The sequence below is a fragment of the Macrotis lagotis genome, chromosome X (assembly GCF_037893015.1).
Source record: "Macrotis lagotis isolate mMagLag1 chromosome X, bilby.v1.9.chrom.fasta, whole genome shotgun sequence".
Taxonomy (NCBI): domain Eukaryota; kingdom Metazoa; phylum Chordata; class Mammalia; order Peramelemorphia; family Peramelidae; genus Macrotis; species Macrotis lagotis.
The window spans coordinates 330,997,104-331,012,621 of NC_133666.1; the positions used below are offsets into that span (position 1 = coordinate 330,997,104).

Sequence of the window (15,518 nt, forward strand, 5' to 3'; positions counted from 1 at the left end):
ACTTACTAATTACCTAGCTGTGTGGCCTTGGGCAAGCCACGTACTTAACCTAAAAAAAAAAAAAAAAAAAAAAAAAGATGAGACGAAGACAGGAATTCACCAAAGCTCTCATAAGTAACTTTGTGATCTCTTAGGTTTATTCTGTTGGGTTGTACTTTTTTTTTGTTTTGTTTTTTTGTTTTCTGCAAGGCAAATGGGGTTAAGTGGCTTGCCCAAGGCCACACAGCTAGGTAATTATTAAGTATCTGAGACCGGATTTGAACCCAGGTACTCCTGACTCCAGGGCCGGTGCTTTATCCACTGTGCCACCTTGCCACCTAGCCACCCCCGGGGTTGTACTTCTAAGATAAGTTTGTAGCATGTCAGAGCAAAGTCCAGTTTCCTTCTACCATCTACCTCCTTTAGGCCTGCTACTTCTCCCTATGATTTTGTAAATAAATTAGATTTGTTTGATTGGTCACTGTACTGACTACAGTTTAATTGCTTTTTATCTGTTTTAGATGATAATATATGGTATACAGAGGGAAAAAACTCATGCCTACAGGTTGGATAATAGGGCTGCATAATAGAGATGAAAACTTTGTACAAGTGAGTATGTGATTTTCTCATCATAATCAGAAATCTATACTGCCACTGTTGACTGTCAACTTTTCCTACAATTTCTCTTAATGTTTGTAAATCATTTTACTTACATAAAGCTTATAAAGTATTTGTCGTGTGCTGAATTTATACTCTGCTAATACAGCACACTTTACTGGGAGACAATAATAAGCAAAATGTGAAATTTTCATTCCCACACTGCTATTGGGTAAGATGAAGCTTTTTCCCTCTGGTATCATTATGCAAATTGTCATCCAAATTAGCAATTTTCACTTACCTTTTAAAGAAACTATCTACTACAAAACTCTAGGTCTATATTATTGGTAAAAATTAGAAACACTAGTATATCAAGTTTTCTAAAATCCTTAGAAATCCTGACTACAGGTAAACAAAGTTCAGTCATAAGTAATTACATCCATTCACAGAGTATCATGGCTGAGAATGAAAATAGTTATGATAGTTTCACAAGGGGTGGTTTCCCCAAGAAAGGCTGAATCTAATTCCCTTTTAGAGCTAAGGAGGATCTGACTTTAGAAGAGAGCTGACATTGTCTAGGATAAAAGTGGCGACTGCATGGAGAATTTCCAATGTTATTAAGTTGAATTACAGATCTAAAAGAAAAAACATTCTGTAGGAAATCAGGAGACATGGATTCTGGTTTTGTCATTTCCTCCCAAGGACATACAGCCCTGAACAATTCACTCATCTTTTCTGTAATTCAGTTTCCACATATGTAAAATGGAAATAATAATAATGCAGGTAGCATTTGTTAATACTTATAATATTAACTGACCTTTGTATAATGCTTTAAGTGTTTTAAATAAATTATTGCCTCTGACCTTATGTTAGATACAATACAGTCTTGGCAACTAGTAGCTTAAGAATCAACCAAATTCTTCCTTTATCACTTACTGGCAGTATTACCCTGGACAATATTTACTCCTCAAAATTGAAATAATAATAATACATCATCTGCCATGAGAAAAATTTGTGTAAGCTATAAAGAGCTATATACACACTAAATGTGAACTATTATTATTTGTTCCACATGTACAATTCTGAATGAGGACAAGAAAAGAGATTAAGTCTTTATTATTGATTAGTTGAGCAAAATGGGGAAATTCTAATAGGAGTAACATGTACCTGACTAACCTATTATATAAGGCTACAAAAAGGACAAAAAGGAAACCATAAAATAAGTCCTTGCTTATAAAGTACCCCCACTATGCCACAGATCGATTATATAACAAGTCAAATTATGTTTTTTGTGGAGATGCTGATGTATATAGAGAGTTCTAAATTTATGAGTATTCACTAGGGACTTATTTATTTTGTGTTGCAGCCACAAGAAGTCCAGTTCCCTCTCAACTGAAGTTGTGACCATTGAAGGACTTCCCTCCGCTTCCCTTTTCCTTTCTCCTCTTTTTGCCATTCCTGTCACCAGTATCATTACCCTTCCTCCTCCTCAGCCCTAGAACTTCTACTCCAGAGAATTCCTATCCCCTATACCTCCAACATTCTTGAACAGATTTCCCCACTTTATTGCCAAAGTTCATACGCTCTTCTGTGATCCTACCCAATGTATCCCTCACTTGTCAGTCCTCACCTAAGGCAATATGTATTCCCTTCTTAGGGGGTCTTATAGAACAGGTGCCAAAGCCCCAGTCTCTGACATGTTTCTTTCTTAAATTCTATGTCTTGAGCATAGCTGGATACTTTCTGATGATTACAGTGATTTACAATTGTACCTTTGCCTTTATTTTTAAAACATATCATTTATTCTATTTTAATGTGGCATAGTAGAAGGAACACTGCAATTGCAGTTGGAACCCAGGATTTGAGTACCAGCTTTTCCACTTATTTTCTCTATGATTTTGCATTCATTTATTGGATCTTTAATTTCCTTATCTGTAAAGGCCAAGATTAAAATATTACATATCATATAACATCATGCTAATGCCATTGGGGACATTATGAAAAGTATTAAATATTAGACTGAGGATTCAATTATTTATTATTTTGTGCTAACAATAGAGAGTTGCTGAAACTTTGTAATAGTTAGATCTGTGTTTTATTCCTGTAAATGTGGTAGCTATGTGGCTGCTGGTTTAATTAAAGGAGAGCATGGAAGCAGGTTGCATGAGGCCAAGTGAGATGTGATGTGGTCTTAACCTAGAGGAGAGATTGTTTCAGTGAAAAAGAGAGATGACTTGAAAGTAAAAATTTTTTTAAAAACATAGCAACTGGTTGGACATCAAAAACATGTATTTATGGAACACGGTCTAGAGAAATAATGTGGGACTATGAGTTGGTTCAAAACTCTATAAAACAATTAGTAATTATTCAAAAGAGTTGCTAATTTTTTTCAAGTTCTATGACTTATTGAAAGCAAATAATGCTTAATGCATAATTTGTATATGTATAATATATGCCCCAGTGGGGCAGTGGGAGAAATGAGACAGAGTGGAGGAGAGTTTTATTTCATTCAATTGAATTTGTGAACAGACTTGAAAGCAGAGAAGAATGAGACAGTAGAAAGGGAGACATTAAAATTACTGGAGAAAGGAGTTAACCAGAAGGGCAAGGTCTAGGAAGAAACTCCTTCAAGTGCAGTTTACCCAAGAAATCTCTAATCAATCAACTTTATAACACAATAGAAAAAGAGTTTAACCTTGAAGAAGAGGAGGCATATCTATTACAGGGTCTATAACCCTGTAATATATAACCTAGGTCTGTGCTGGAGTCAGCTCTAACTAGCTTTCCAAGTCAATTATTAAGTTTTCAGTGTGAGCATTTACACCTGGGAAATCAGTAAATGCCATAAACCAGGTCCTGATTTATTGCTTTATTATCAGTCAAGTCTTAAGAAAATGATGGAGAAAATGTCAATAACATAGATTCAACCTAAAAATTTGTTCTGTGTACATATCTCCCCATAAAGTCAGTGATTAAAAACTCACCAGAACACTACTGGATATGGGGGGTGGGGGGGAGGATATACATGTGGGATAAAGATATTTAGAAATGGAAGGGACAGAATTTCATAACTGACTGCTTCTTGACATTCAGTTAAGTATGAAGATAGTGAGATCTTTTGCTGAAGATTTGGTGTAGATCTGGAAAGTCATTAGAAGCAGGGGGCTATGGGACTAATAAGGAGCATTGAAGGAGGCTGTGAGAGCCCAGATGAATCAGCAGACATAAATCTTCAGTGGACTAAATCAACACAATTCTCTGATTCTTTTTGCAATTTTCTGGAATAATAAAAAACAACAAAACTCCCAGATGTTAGGGAGTCCTTAGGGATAAGCCAAAAGGAAATTCAAGGAGGTTGAGAGCCTAGGATCTTAGTGAGATCAATATTGGCTTTCACTGGGAGGAGAAAGGAAAGGGAAGATGGGAGACTGGAAATTATAAACTTGAAGGTCATTTAAGGTTATTAACTCTGAGAAAGACAACCTAAAACTTATAAGGAATATAGAGCCTGAATATGTCATAGACATTCCAAAGGGACATAATTCAAAATTATGGTTAGGCCTAGTGAAATCAGGCTAATAGTTTCAATTTGTGAATAATACAACCATAGAAGCAACAATCATAACCTATCAAGTTACAGAGCTACTAAAATATCAAAGAAAGTCATCTTAAAATGGGGACTTTAAGGTATGGTGAACAGAATATTAGATTAGAAATCAGATCATGATTTTTCTTTTTCCACTGTACAATCCAAGTTCTAACTAATCTAGCTGATTACTTTTTGAAACTTCCCCAAAAATTTATGGACAAATACATAGATAAATTAAAAATTGAAGAAAAATTTAAAGAATGCTATCTATTCTGCCTACAGAGGAAACATAATATTGGTTGGTTCTTGTTCTTGTCCTTTGTTTTCAAAAAAGACCAAGATGACATCATATATATATATATATATATATATATATATATATATATGTATATAAAATGTTAGAAACAAATTTCAGTGTGTCCCACTATGAATGATCAGACCAAAATGAGTTCAGAATGCTCTACCATAGGCCTGTAAACACTTGGGATGTTTATTCTAAACTTAGGTATCTCACATTTCCTTTGAACTGATTCCATTCTGCCTTGCTCGAATAGCTCAGAACCTTCTCTGATGAGGAAACACCATGCTGGGTGGTCCTGTGCCAGTGTCTCCCATACTGTACAGTCAATTCATAGTATAGTAAATAGAGAGGGCAAGCCTTGAAGCTAAGGAGACCTAATTTCAGTTTCACCTATGACACCTACAGGCTGTGGGACTCTAGGTAAGTCGCTTGAATAGTACCTCTCAGTACTCTAGGCAGCTAAGTTTGTTTATACAAATGAAAGTTTCAGAGGTGGTGCCAACCTACATTGGAAAAAGAAGTTTTCTCATCTAGGAGTTCCCTATATTAATGAAATCAGAGGTTCAGTCCCTATCTATTCTACCTATGTTTAAGAATGGCGTATATTATAATTATCATTATAAAATTATTAACAACCCATTTAACCCTAACCCAACAGGTGCTAGGAATTGCAGTAATATTATATCCTATTGTTTATGAATGTATCCAAATCTTTACTTTTTTTTAATCATCCCGATTCATTAACTTACAGGTGTAACTTTAAGTTCATTGAAACAAATATTTATTCTTATTTCAAAGATGATGCTACCTAATCCAACTATTTAAGGTATGAAGTAGTAAGAGTACCTATTTAAGATGTAAGAGAATTAAGTTGGTAGGATGCATTACTATTATGTTCCTATGAGTCTGAATACTTTCTGAGAGACTTTTGCACATGAAAGAATCAGCAAGTCAGTCAATAAGTAAGTATCAAGCACCTACTTTCTTTGCTTAGGGATGAGGATATAAAAAAGGGCAAAAGACAGTCCCTGCCCTCAAGGAGCTCACAGTGTAATGAAGGGAAACAACATATAAATGGAAGTTGGAAATCAGGGAGAGGGAAGTGGGTACCTGGCAGAGCATCATGAAGAAGAGCAGTTGGTACACCCAAAGGGCAACAAAAATGTGCATGCTCTTTGATCTAGCAATACCACTACTGGGTCTATACCCTGGAGAGATGATGAAAAAGGGTAAAAACATCACTTGTACAAAAATATTCATAGCATCCCTGTTTGTGGTGGCAAAGAATTGGAAATCAAGTAAATGTCCTTCAATTGGGGAATGGCTTAGCAAACTGTGGTATATGTGTGTCAGGGAACACTATTTTATTAGAAACCAGGAGGGATGGGAATTCAGGGAAGCCTGGAGGGATTTGCATGAACTGATGCTGAGTGAGATGAGCAGAACCAGAAGAACACTGTACACCCTAACAGCAACATGGGGGCAATGATCAACCTTGATGGACTCGCTCATTCCATCAGTACAACAACCAGGGACAATTTCAGGCTGTCTGCAATGAAGAATACCATCTGTATCCAGATAAAGAGCCGTGGAGTTTGAAAAAAAGTTCAAGGACTATTCCCTTTGATTTAGAAAAAAAAAACTTCTATCTTATTGTCTGATCTTGTTATCTCTTATACTTTATGTTTCTTCTTTAAGGATATGATTTCTCTCTCATCACATTCGATTTGGATCAATGTACAAACAACATGGAAACAAAGTAAAGACTGACAAATTGCTTTCTGCGGGGTGGGGAGTGAGATTGGGGGGAAAATTGTAAAGCTCAAACTATAAATAAAATCTTTTAAAAAAGAAGAAGAAGAGCAGTTGGGCTGGATAATGAGATTGCTGCCCTGGGCACCCCCCTTAATTGGAAGATGAGAGGAACTCTGATAGCTCTCTTCTCCCACTTGCAGTCAGAGGGAGGAAGGGATCCCTGGCTTTAAGAGTATGGAGGAGGTGTGAGTCTCAAACTGATGTGATCTTTCAAGATGATGTGGAGTTTTGGGGAACAATGACAAAGTCCAAGAGAGTAACCAAGTGGGAAATGATGACAACTGCCCTGGATGCCCTCCTTAAATGGAAGCTTTGGGAGGAGTTCTCAGAATCCCAAATCTAAAAAAAAGCCTTTAAAGGTTGTTGCTGTGGAAATACTGGGCAGAAAGCAAATGGTTAACTTGTACTTGTTTCCATGTTGACTTTCTCCCTACAAAACTCATCTTGTGTAATGTTATGTTTTTCTAACATCTCTGGAGAAACTTGTTTTGTACCTCTCTTTGTGCAATAGAGACTCTCTCACAAATGCTGCAGCTGATCAGAAACATCCCCATATCATGTACTCTATGTCCAATAAACATCCCAAGCCTTATGCCAAAGCCATCATGCCCCAGATGTGAACCAGAACCCATAGGTCCCCTGAACAACACAACCAAATGTTGAGATAAGAATATATGAATAATGAACACACTATCCTTGATATGAACTCCCTAACCACACTTGCAGAGAAAGCATCCTTCCCTAAGCCCTCCCTGATCTCTCTTACTTGCACTGCATGGGATTTTAAAGAAATTTTATTTATTTAAGGCAATAGGATTAAGTGACTTGTCTAAGGTCACACAGCTGGCAATTACTAAGTGTCTGAGACCAGATTTGAACCCAGGTCCTCCTGACTTCTGGGCTGGAGCTGTATTTACTGAGCCACCTAGCTGCCCCCATTGCATAGGGGTTTAATTTTAAAAAGCTTTTTTCCCCCGTCCCCATTTCCTGTTTAATTCTTTCCTAGAACTCAATCCACTTGGGGAAGATACATCTTTGCTCAAGCATACATAAACTAATTGGTTCCCCCATTACTCTGGGTCACTGAGTGTGTGAATTCTTCACTCTGCTCAACCCAAAACTAAACTTCATCAAGATGAATCAAGTTAGGGGCGGCTAGGTGGCATAGTGGATAAAGCACCAGCCTTGGAGTCAGGAGGACCTGGGTTCAAATCGGGTCTCAGACACTTAATAATTACCTAGCTGTGTGGCCTTGGGCAAGCCACTTAACCCCATTCACCTTGCAAAAAAACAAAAAAGATGAATCAAGTTCCCTTTAAAACATCCCAAACAAAATAGTTATGACCCCCTAAGGCAGTCCATGCCACTTTGGAGCTGCTCTATTAGGAGGGATTTTCTAACACTGAGCCCAAATCATTGCCTTTTTTGCCATTTTCATTCATTTGTTCCTAATTTTACCTCTCTGAGGTCAAGAAAAATGTCTGCATATAAGCAATTAAATAGATGCTGAAAAAGCCTTTGACAAGAAAAATGTCTGTTCCTTCTTCCATGAAATAGCCCTTGAATACATCTCTCTTCTCTCCTCTGAGTTGTCTCATGTACACACTAAATATTCCTTTATTTGATCAAACCAGCCATCATTCTCCATGCCTCATAATGCCCCTCTCCAGGCTAGCCCTGTTCTTTGTTATCATTGTGACCTAATTATATGTTCCCTTTCAACTAATGAACATCTCTTGAATGTCCAGTTTGGGGAGTGTTCTTTGTTTTTATTTTTTGCCATTACACATACACACAATTCTATAAATATTTATCTATATTTATCTATAAATATATAATCTTTTTTGGATATAAAGGTAGTAACAGTTTAGGTGGAACTCTTTAGTAACTTTCTGTGTATAATTCCAAATTGTTTTTCATAATGGTTGTACCCATTCATGGGACATTTTACTCTCTAATCTGTAATTTCTCTGTGTCTGTTGGATCCTTCTCTGATCTCTACAAACACTGTTATGGCTCACCTATTCTTAAGGGGGAGAAAATCTTCATTTGCACCTACTCTCCCAGATAAATATTGTCCTATCTTTCCTCTCCTCAGCTAAATTCCTTGAGAAAGGGCTTTAAATGTCTACAAACAATGCCTCTACCTGCTCTTTTCTGACTGGATTCTAATCCCTCTGCAATCTGGTTTCCATTATTCTCTTAAAACTGCACTCTAGGAGAGCGGACCCCAGAGCGCCCTGAGAGCAGCCCCACCGCCGCCGCCGGCCTAGTCACCATCACAGGCCCCAGTCACCATCACCGCAACCATGGGCAGCGAGGCCGAGACCCAGCGGCCGCCCGCGGGGGCCGCCCTCAGCACCGCCGAGACCAAGCCTGGCATCACCGGCAGCGGCGGCGGCCCCGGCGGGCCGGCGGGGACAAGAAGGTCATCCCAACGAAGGTTTTGGGAACAGTAAAATGGTTCCATGTAAGAAACGGCTACGGTTTCATCCACAGGGATGACACCAAGGAAGATGTATTTGTACACCAGACTGCCATAAAGAAGAATAACCCCAGGGAGTACCTTCGCAGTGTAGGAGATGGAGAGACTGTGGAGTTGGATGCTGTTGAAGGAGAAAAGGGCGCGGAGGCAGCTAATGCTACAGGCCCTGGTGGTGTTCCATATGCAGCCGACCGTAACCATCACAGACGTTATCCACGTCGTAGGGGTCCTCCACGGAACTACCAGCAGAATCACCAGAATAGTGAGAGTGGGGAAAAGAACGAGGGATCAGAGAGCGCTCCAGAAGGCCAGCCCCGACCACGTCGTCCCTACCGCGGGCGACGGTTCCCACCTTACATGCGGAGACCCTATGGGCGTGGACCACAGTATTCCGACCCTCCTGTGCAGGGAGAAGTCATGGAGGGAGCTGACAACCAGGGTGCAGGAGAACAAGGTAGACCAGTGAGACAGAATATGTATCGGGGTTATAGACCACGATTCCGCAGGGGCCCTCCTCGTCAAAGACAGCCTAGAGAGGAAGGTAATGAAGAAGACAAAGAGAACCAAGGAGATGAGCCCCAGGGTCAGCAGCCACCTTAACGTCGGTACTTCAATGACCGACGCAGACGCCCAGAAAACCCTAAACCACAAGATGGCAAAGAGACAAAAGCAGCCGAACCACCAGCTGAGAATATGTCCGCTCCCGAGGCTGAGCAGGGCGGGGCTGAGTAAATGCCGGCTTACCATCTCTCCCATCATCCGCTTTAGTCATCATACAAGAAGAAAGAATATGAAATTCCAGCAATAATAAGAAATGAACAAAAGATTTGGAACGGAAGACCTAAGTGCTTGCTTTTTGCTATTGACCAGATAACTAGAACTCTCTGCATTATCTATGCAGCATGGGGTTTTTATTATTTTTACCCTCAAAAATTCTCTTTTGGGGAATGACAAACATGTTTTTTAAAAAGCCTGGTTTTCTCAATACACCTTTAAAGGTTTTTTAATTGTTTCATATCTGGTCAAGTTGATTTTTAAGAACCTCATTTTTAATTTGTATAAAAGTACACCTGATTTTTTCAAAAATCCACAAACTGCAAGCACCCGTTAATAAAGGTCTTTAAATGAAAAAAAAAAACTGCACTCTAAAGGAACATCAGTGATTGCCAAATCTAATGGCTTTTTATCAATCTTAATTCTTTTAAATCTCTATGCAGTCTTTGACACAATCAATCACCCTCTTCTGGATACTTTCTTCTCTAGTTTTCATTATGGTAGGTTCTCAAAGTTCTCCTCCTACCTGTATGACCATTCCTTCTCAAGTCTCCTTTATTGTTTCTTTACCTTGGTAAACAATTTTTATCTATCAAGGCTCAGTTCCAAGAGCTTTTCTCTTCTTCTCTGTTGTTGTTTAGTCATGTCCAACTCTTAGTGATCCTATATGGAGTTTTCTTGGCAAACATCTGGTAGTGGTTTGCCATTTCCTTCTCCAGTTCATTTTAGGTATGAGGAAACTGAGGTAAACAAAGTAAAGTGACAGTAAATGACTTTAAAACTCAGGTCCTCCTGACTTCAAGAGCAGTACTCTATCCACTTTACCACCTAATGTTTTGATGTCTTTTATTTAACTCTTTTTAGAGGTTGCAAAGAAATAGGACATCATTGAGAAGGGACAATGAAGACTTTTTAAAAAATCATGAATAAAACATTACTTCTGCCCTTATTGAGTTGTTTCACTAGTGTCCAATTCCTCCTGATCCCAATGTGGTTTGCTATTTCCTTCTCCAGTTCATTTTACAGATTTTAAAAATGAGGCAATCAGGGTTAAGTGACTTGTCCAGGGTCACACAGTGAATAAGTATCTGTGATCATATTTGAATTCAGATCTTCCAATTCTGGTTCTAGCACTTTATTCACTGCATCATCTAGCTAACCCAGTCTTTTGTAATGCATTAATTATATATTCACACATTGTTTTCCCTTTTTCTTGCTCATCTGCATTGCTTCTCTTTATGTCTTCTGAATTTCAATCTTGATAGTTACTAATAACACCTGGGCTGACTTTCCCTGTAGAATTTTTGTCTATAGAAATCCACTAATTCTTTCCCTTAACACTTTAAAAGTTATTCTCCCCAAAACCTAGGGTCAACCAGTTAATAAACATTTTTTTAAGCTCCTGCTGTGTGCCAGATACTATGCTTAGTTCTAGTGCATGTCAGACTGCCTGGTCATTCTCTGACTAACATTTTAAATAGATATTTCTTTGGAAAAATTACAACTCTTCCATTTTCTTTTTACTGTCCTTTAACCAGGCAATGTCCACATATGCTCTTCTGTTTACTGAACTGCTCCATGTGGGGTTGCACAGATTTTTTTGGCTAAAGTGGCTTTGTCACCCCGGCGGTGTTGATAGAGCCAGAATCACTGGGCAGGGCTTAAAGGGCTTAATTTACTACAGATTTATAAGGTTTTGAGGTAGTCACTCCCTTTGGCCCTATCTATTTACATACCCTTGACCCTAGTTTGTAAGCTGTACAAATAAAGACTAGCAAATAAATCATTCTCTAATGCATGAAATATAAATGTCCTGGCTAGGGAACTAAGATTTATGATAAATGGATATATAAATAGAATGAACAGAGCAATTCCTCTGCCAATCTTCCATATAGGAACTTTGCCATAGAAAGAGAGCTGTAAATAGGAGAGAGGGGCAGCAGAAGGACAAAGAGAATGGGAAGGAGATTTCCATCCAAATTCTCAAAGTCCATGCTTTGAAACCTGACCAATTTCAAGTCCCATCCCTCAAGGTTTTCAAAGTAATTCAGTGAGTTAGGCCAACAAATTGAATAGTGAAGTTTGAGGTATACATGGAAGGAGGGAATGGTCCAGAGTATTGGATAAGGAAATTATGATGATTACATGAGTAATTGCACACTGAAGGGAAAGATGTGAAAATATAAATAAATCCCCCAAAGAGATGTAAGTAAGATCATAGGATCATAGATTTAGAGCTGGATGGAACTTTTGAGGTCATCTAATCCAACAATTCATTGCAACTTAAAAAACATTTATCAAGTTCCTACTATTTGGCATCATGTGAGGTGTGAGGAATACAGGGACAAAAATGGAAGTTCCTGACCACAAAGAACTTAACGCCTTCCTTTTTACAGAAGAGGAAACAACCTTGAGAAGACATGGGTTCAGTCTCAGCTCCTCCATTTCTTAGCTGAGAGCTAAGAAATGGAGGAGCTGAGACTGAACCCATGTCTTCTAAATCTAAATCCAATGTTCATTATGAATGTGAATATGTACCTATAAACATAAATATGTATATACACACACACACACACACACATGTGGGAGTATATGTATGTTTTCTTGTTCAGTCTTTTTTCAGTTGTGTTCTACTCTTGGTGACCCCATTTGGGGTTTTCTTGGCAGAGATATTTGAAGTGATTCTTTCCCTGACTCATTTTTCAGATGAGGAAAATGAGGCAAATAGAGTTATGTTGAAGTAGGGGAAATATTGGCAGAGAATTATGTTTTATATCCATTAATCTGTATCCTCTGTAATGACCATGTATGTATCTTCTCCCCTCCCCTTCTCATTGCACAAATTATGAGAGAAGGTCAATGAACTTTATTAATAAAGTACCTTACCTGTCTCTGGCCAGGACTCAGTAAATCCCTGCCCCCAGACATAGCTGGTTCCCTGTTTGAAAGGACTGTCTCTGATATACCATCCCTCCTCTCGTCACCCCAACTCTGACCTCTAAGCTACCTGCCCCCTCATGTGTCCTCCTTAAAAGCTCAGCTCACCCCTCAGATGAACTGCTCTTCCTCCTTTGGGGTAGCCCACTCTGGGGTAGTATCACCTCCCAAGCTCTCCTGCCCCTATGCTCTTCTCTACCATCTATCCTCCGGTTGCTTGTCTTCAAGTGAAGGCAGCCTGCTCTGGTGAAGGGTGGTCCCCAAATAACTTTCCTCTCTCTTAACTGCCCTTGATGTTCTCACCAGTCTAACTGCAGTTGTATCTTCTTTACTTAACTCTACTACTTCTACTGGAACACTATCTTGCTGCTTCTCCAAAGAACTTAACTTGAGAACTTTACTGTAGTAAGTTGGTGAATTTTTGCAGTAATCTGTGAATTAAAATTTAAGCCTTTTTACCCTCCTGAGTTAGATTGGTGAATTCTTCCCAAATTGAATCTACAAAGATCCCTAAGTATCCCCTTCCCTCAAACCCATTTCTCTGAGCTCCATCCTTAAGCCCCCTTTTCCCCTAGCCTCCTTTCTTCCAACTTCAAAGTCAGTTGCCCAAGGTCGCACAGCTAACAAGTGTCTGAGGTCAGATTTGAACTCAGGAATATGAATCTTCCTGACTCCAGGCCCAGCAGATTGCCCACTGTACCACCTAGCTGTATATTTGCATATTAGATTGAAGTACAGCTAGATGGTACAGTATATAGAGCACTGACCCTGGAATCAGGAGGACTTGAATTCAAATCTGACCCCAGACACTTGACACTTCTTGGCTGTGTGACCTTCAGAATCACTTAACCCTAATTGCCTCGCATCTAGAGCTATCTCCAATCTTCCTGATCCATATCTGGTCATTGGACCCAGATGGAAGAAGAGAAAGTGAGGCAGGTGACTTAGCATAACATGCCCCCCCCAGGACTCAAATCCGATTTACTTGCTCCCTGATGACATGGTCTCCGAGAATGAAGGATATCATCATCATCATCATCATCATCATCATCATCATCCTCATCCTCATCCTCATCATCATCATCATATTACATAAATAAAATTATATATCCTTTGTATATCTTGCATGTGTTATATATGTTTGTGTGGATATGTGTGGATATGCACACACCAGAGGAGGAGTCAGGAACTCAAATATGTTCTAAATTTCCCAATCTTCTGTAAGAATATTATCTAACAGTAATTCAAAGAACCTAAAGACTTGAGTTGGTGAAGAGAATTCTATAGAATCTCTGTCCATTCTAAATTCTATGAACTCCTCTACTTTTTATAGATGGGACAATATAGGCAATTCTATCTGGATGTGACTGGGAGCAAGCAAAACACAAGACTTTCTCCTTGGCCCTTGCCCTGCTTTATTTCCACTCTCTTTCTCTTCCCCTCCTCTCCTCCACCTCCAAAGATCAAAGGTTGATTGATAATCTGGGGAAGTAGACAAATGGGAGACAATTATTTGGGGACACAACATAAACTATCCTTCAGTTTTTCAGGAACAGACACAGTCACAAAGTGGTCATGGAGAACAAATTTGTGAGATTACTGTAGTGTTATCTCTCCTCTTAGAGCTGTCCAAAGTATTCTTTCTCAGCCAGAGCAAAAAAAAAATATATTTTTTTTATATTATGATAATAACCCTAAATAACTTAGTTAACAAAATTATGAATTTCATAAGAAATAGTCAAATTGTTTTAACTGTAATCTCTTCTTAATTACAAGCAAAGGTGGAAATATCTATTTTTCTAAATTGCAATTATAGAACATTATAAAGTAGAATATGTAATGGATAAAATAACAAGTTTTTAACAATTTTCCTACTTTTTTAATTGTTCAGTATATTCTAATAACATTCAAGTTATTAAAATTGCTCTTCTAGTAATCAATAAGTTTTAGATGTGATCAGTATACAATGTCAATGGTAATAAAGTGATTTTCTATGTAAGATAATTGGAAATGCATTCAACTGAATTGAAATTGCCTGATTGATAATGGTATTGTTCCAAATTTCAAAAACATAGTTATGTTTTTGGCATTTTTATGCTAAATTTCTTTAGTATTGTAAAATTTGTTAAACAAAACTAATGACTTATTAAAACATTACCCTTCCAATTATATAGTTAATTTAAACTCAGGGGACCTTTCTCACTAATTTATGTATCACATTATAATTCTTTCTCTTGAACTGTTACAATTCAGGTATTAGAACTCTTGCACATACTTAGAGTTTTACACATTCTCTAGGCAGGGTTTCTTAATGGACCTCTGTGGCATTCTGTTGAAACTTATGACCCTTCTTTATAGGGATGTTAATAAATGCATAAAATAAAATATATAAGATTACAAAGGAAGCCAAATATATTGAAATATAGTTACCAAAAATTTTTAAAAGTTCAGATGCCAGATTAAGAACTCCTATATCTAAGGCAATTCAAAGATTTCCTATGTGTCAAAATATTTTGAGTTTTCTGATTTCCCTGCCTCCTTGCTATATTATTAGTTCTAAATGTCGTTATCGGCAGTTACCTGTCTAAAACCCAAAGACAAAAATCTTGATAACTTTTACTTTCTTTAAAGTATATTTCTCCTAATACTTAAATCATTCCAAGACTCTTACACATTCTATTAACTCCTAAGTCCACCAATGTGATATATTTATGAATAATTTCACCTTTTAAATTAGCAAAACAATGGATTTATTCATAGTCGTTATTTTGATTCTGACAAGTGACTATTTTTTCTTACTTGGAATTAATCTTTGACAAATGTTTGCCTTGGGAGCAATTGGACAAGGTCACTAGCTGTCCCTATGTAAGTAAGGTAAACAAAACACTTTCACTTGACAAAGCAAGATAATGGACTAAAGCATATTTTGAAAGAGTTCAATTAATCATTAGAACAAGTAGGGATCAAATTCTCAACTTATTGAGGCACAGTTTGACTTTGTTCCTTTGTTCTGAATGAGTCAAGTTAGATTTTTTTTTATT

General features: G+C 38.0%; 1 protein-coding gene and 1 pseudogene across 3 annotated transcripts in view; one reads left to right on the forward strand and one right to left on the reverse strand.

The window, feature by feature from the left end:
* The window catches only part of SLC12A7 (solute carrier family 12 member 7), a 283,362-nt gene that overhangs the window by 153,246 nt on the left and 114,598 nt on the right, over positions 1 to 15,518 (reverse strand). The gene's annotated exons all lie outside the window — the stretch shown is intronic.
* On the forward strand, positions 8,591 to 9,705 carry LOC141497276 (Y-box-binding protein 1 pseudogene; annotated as a pseudogene).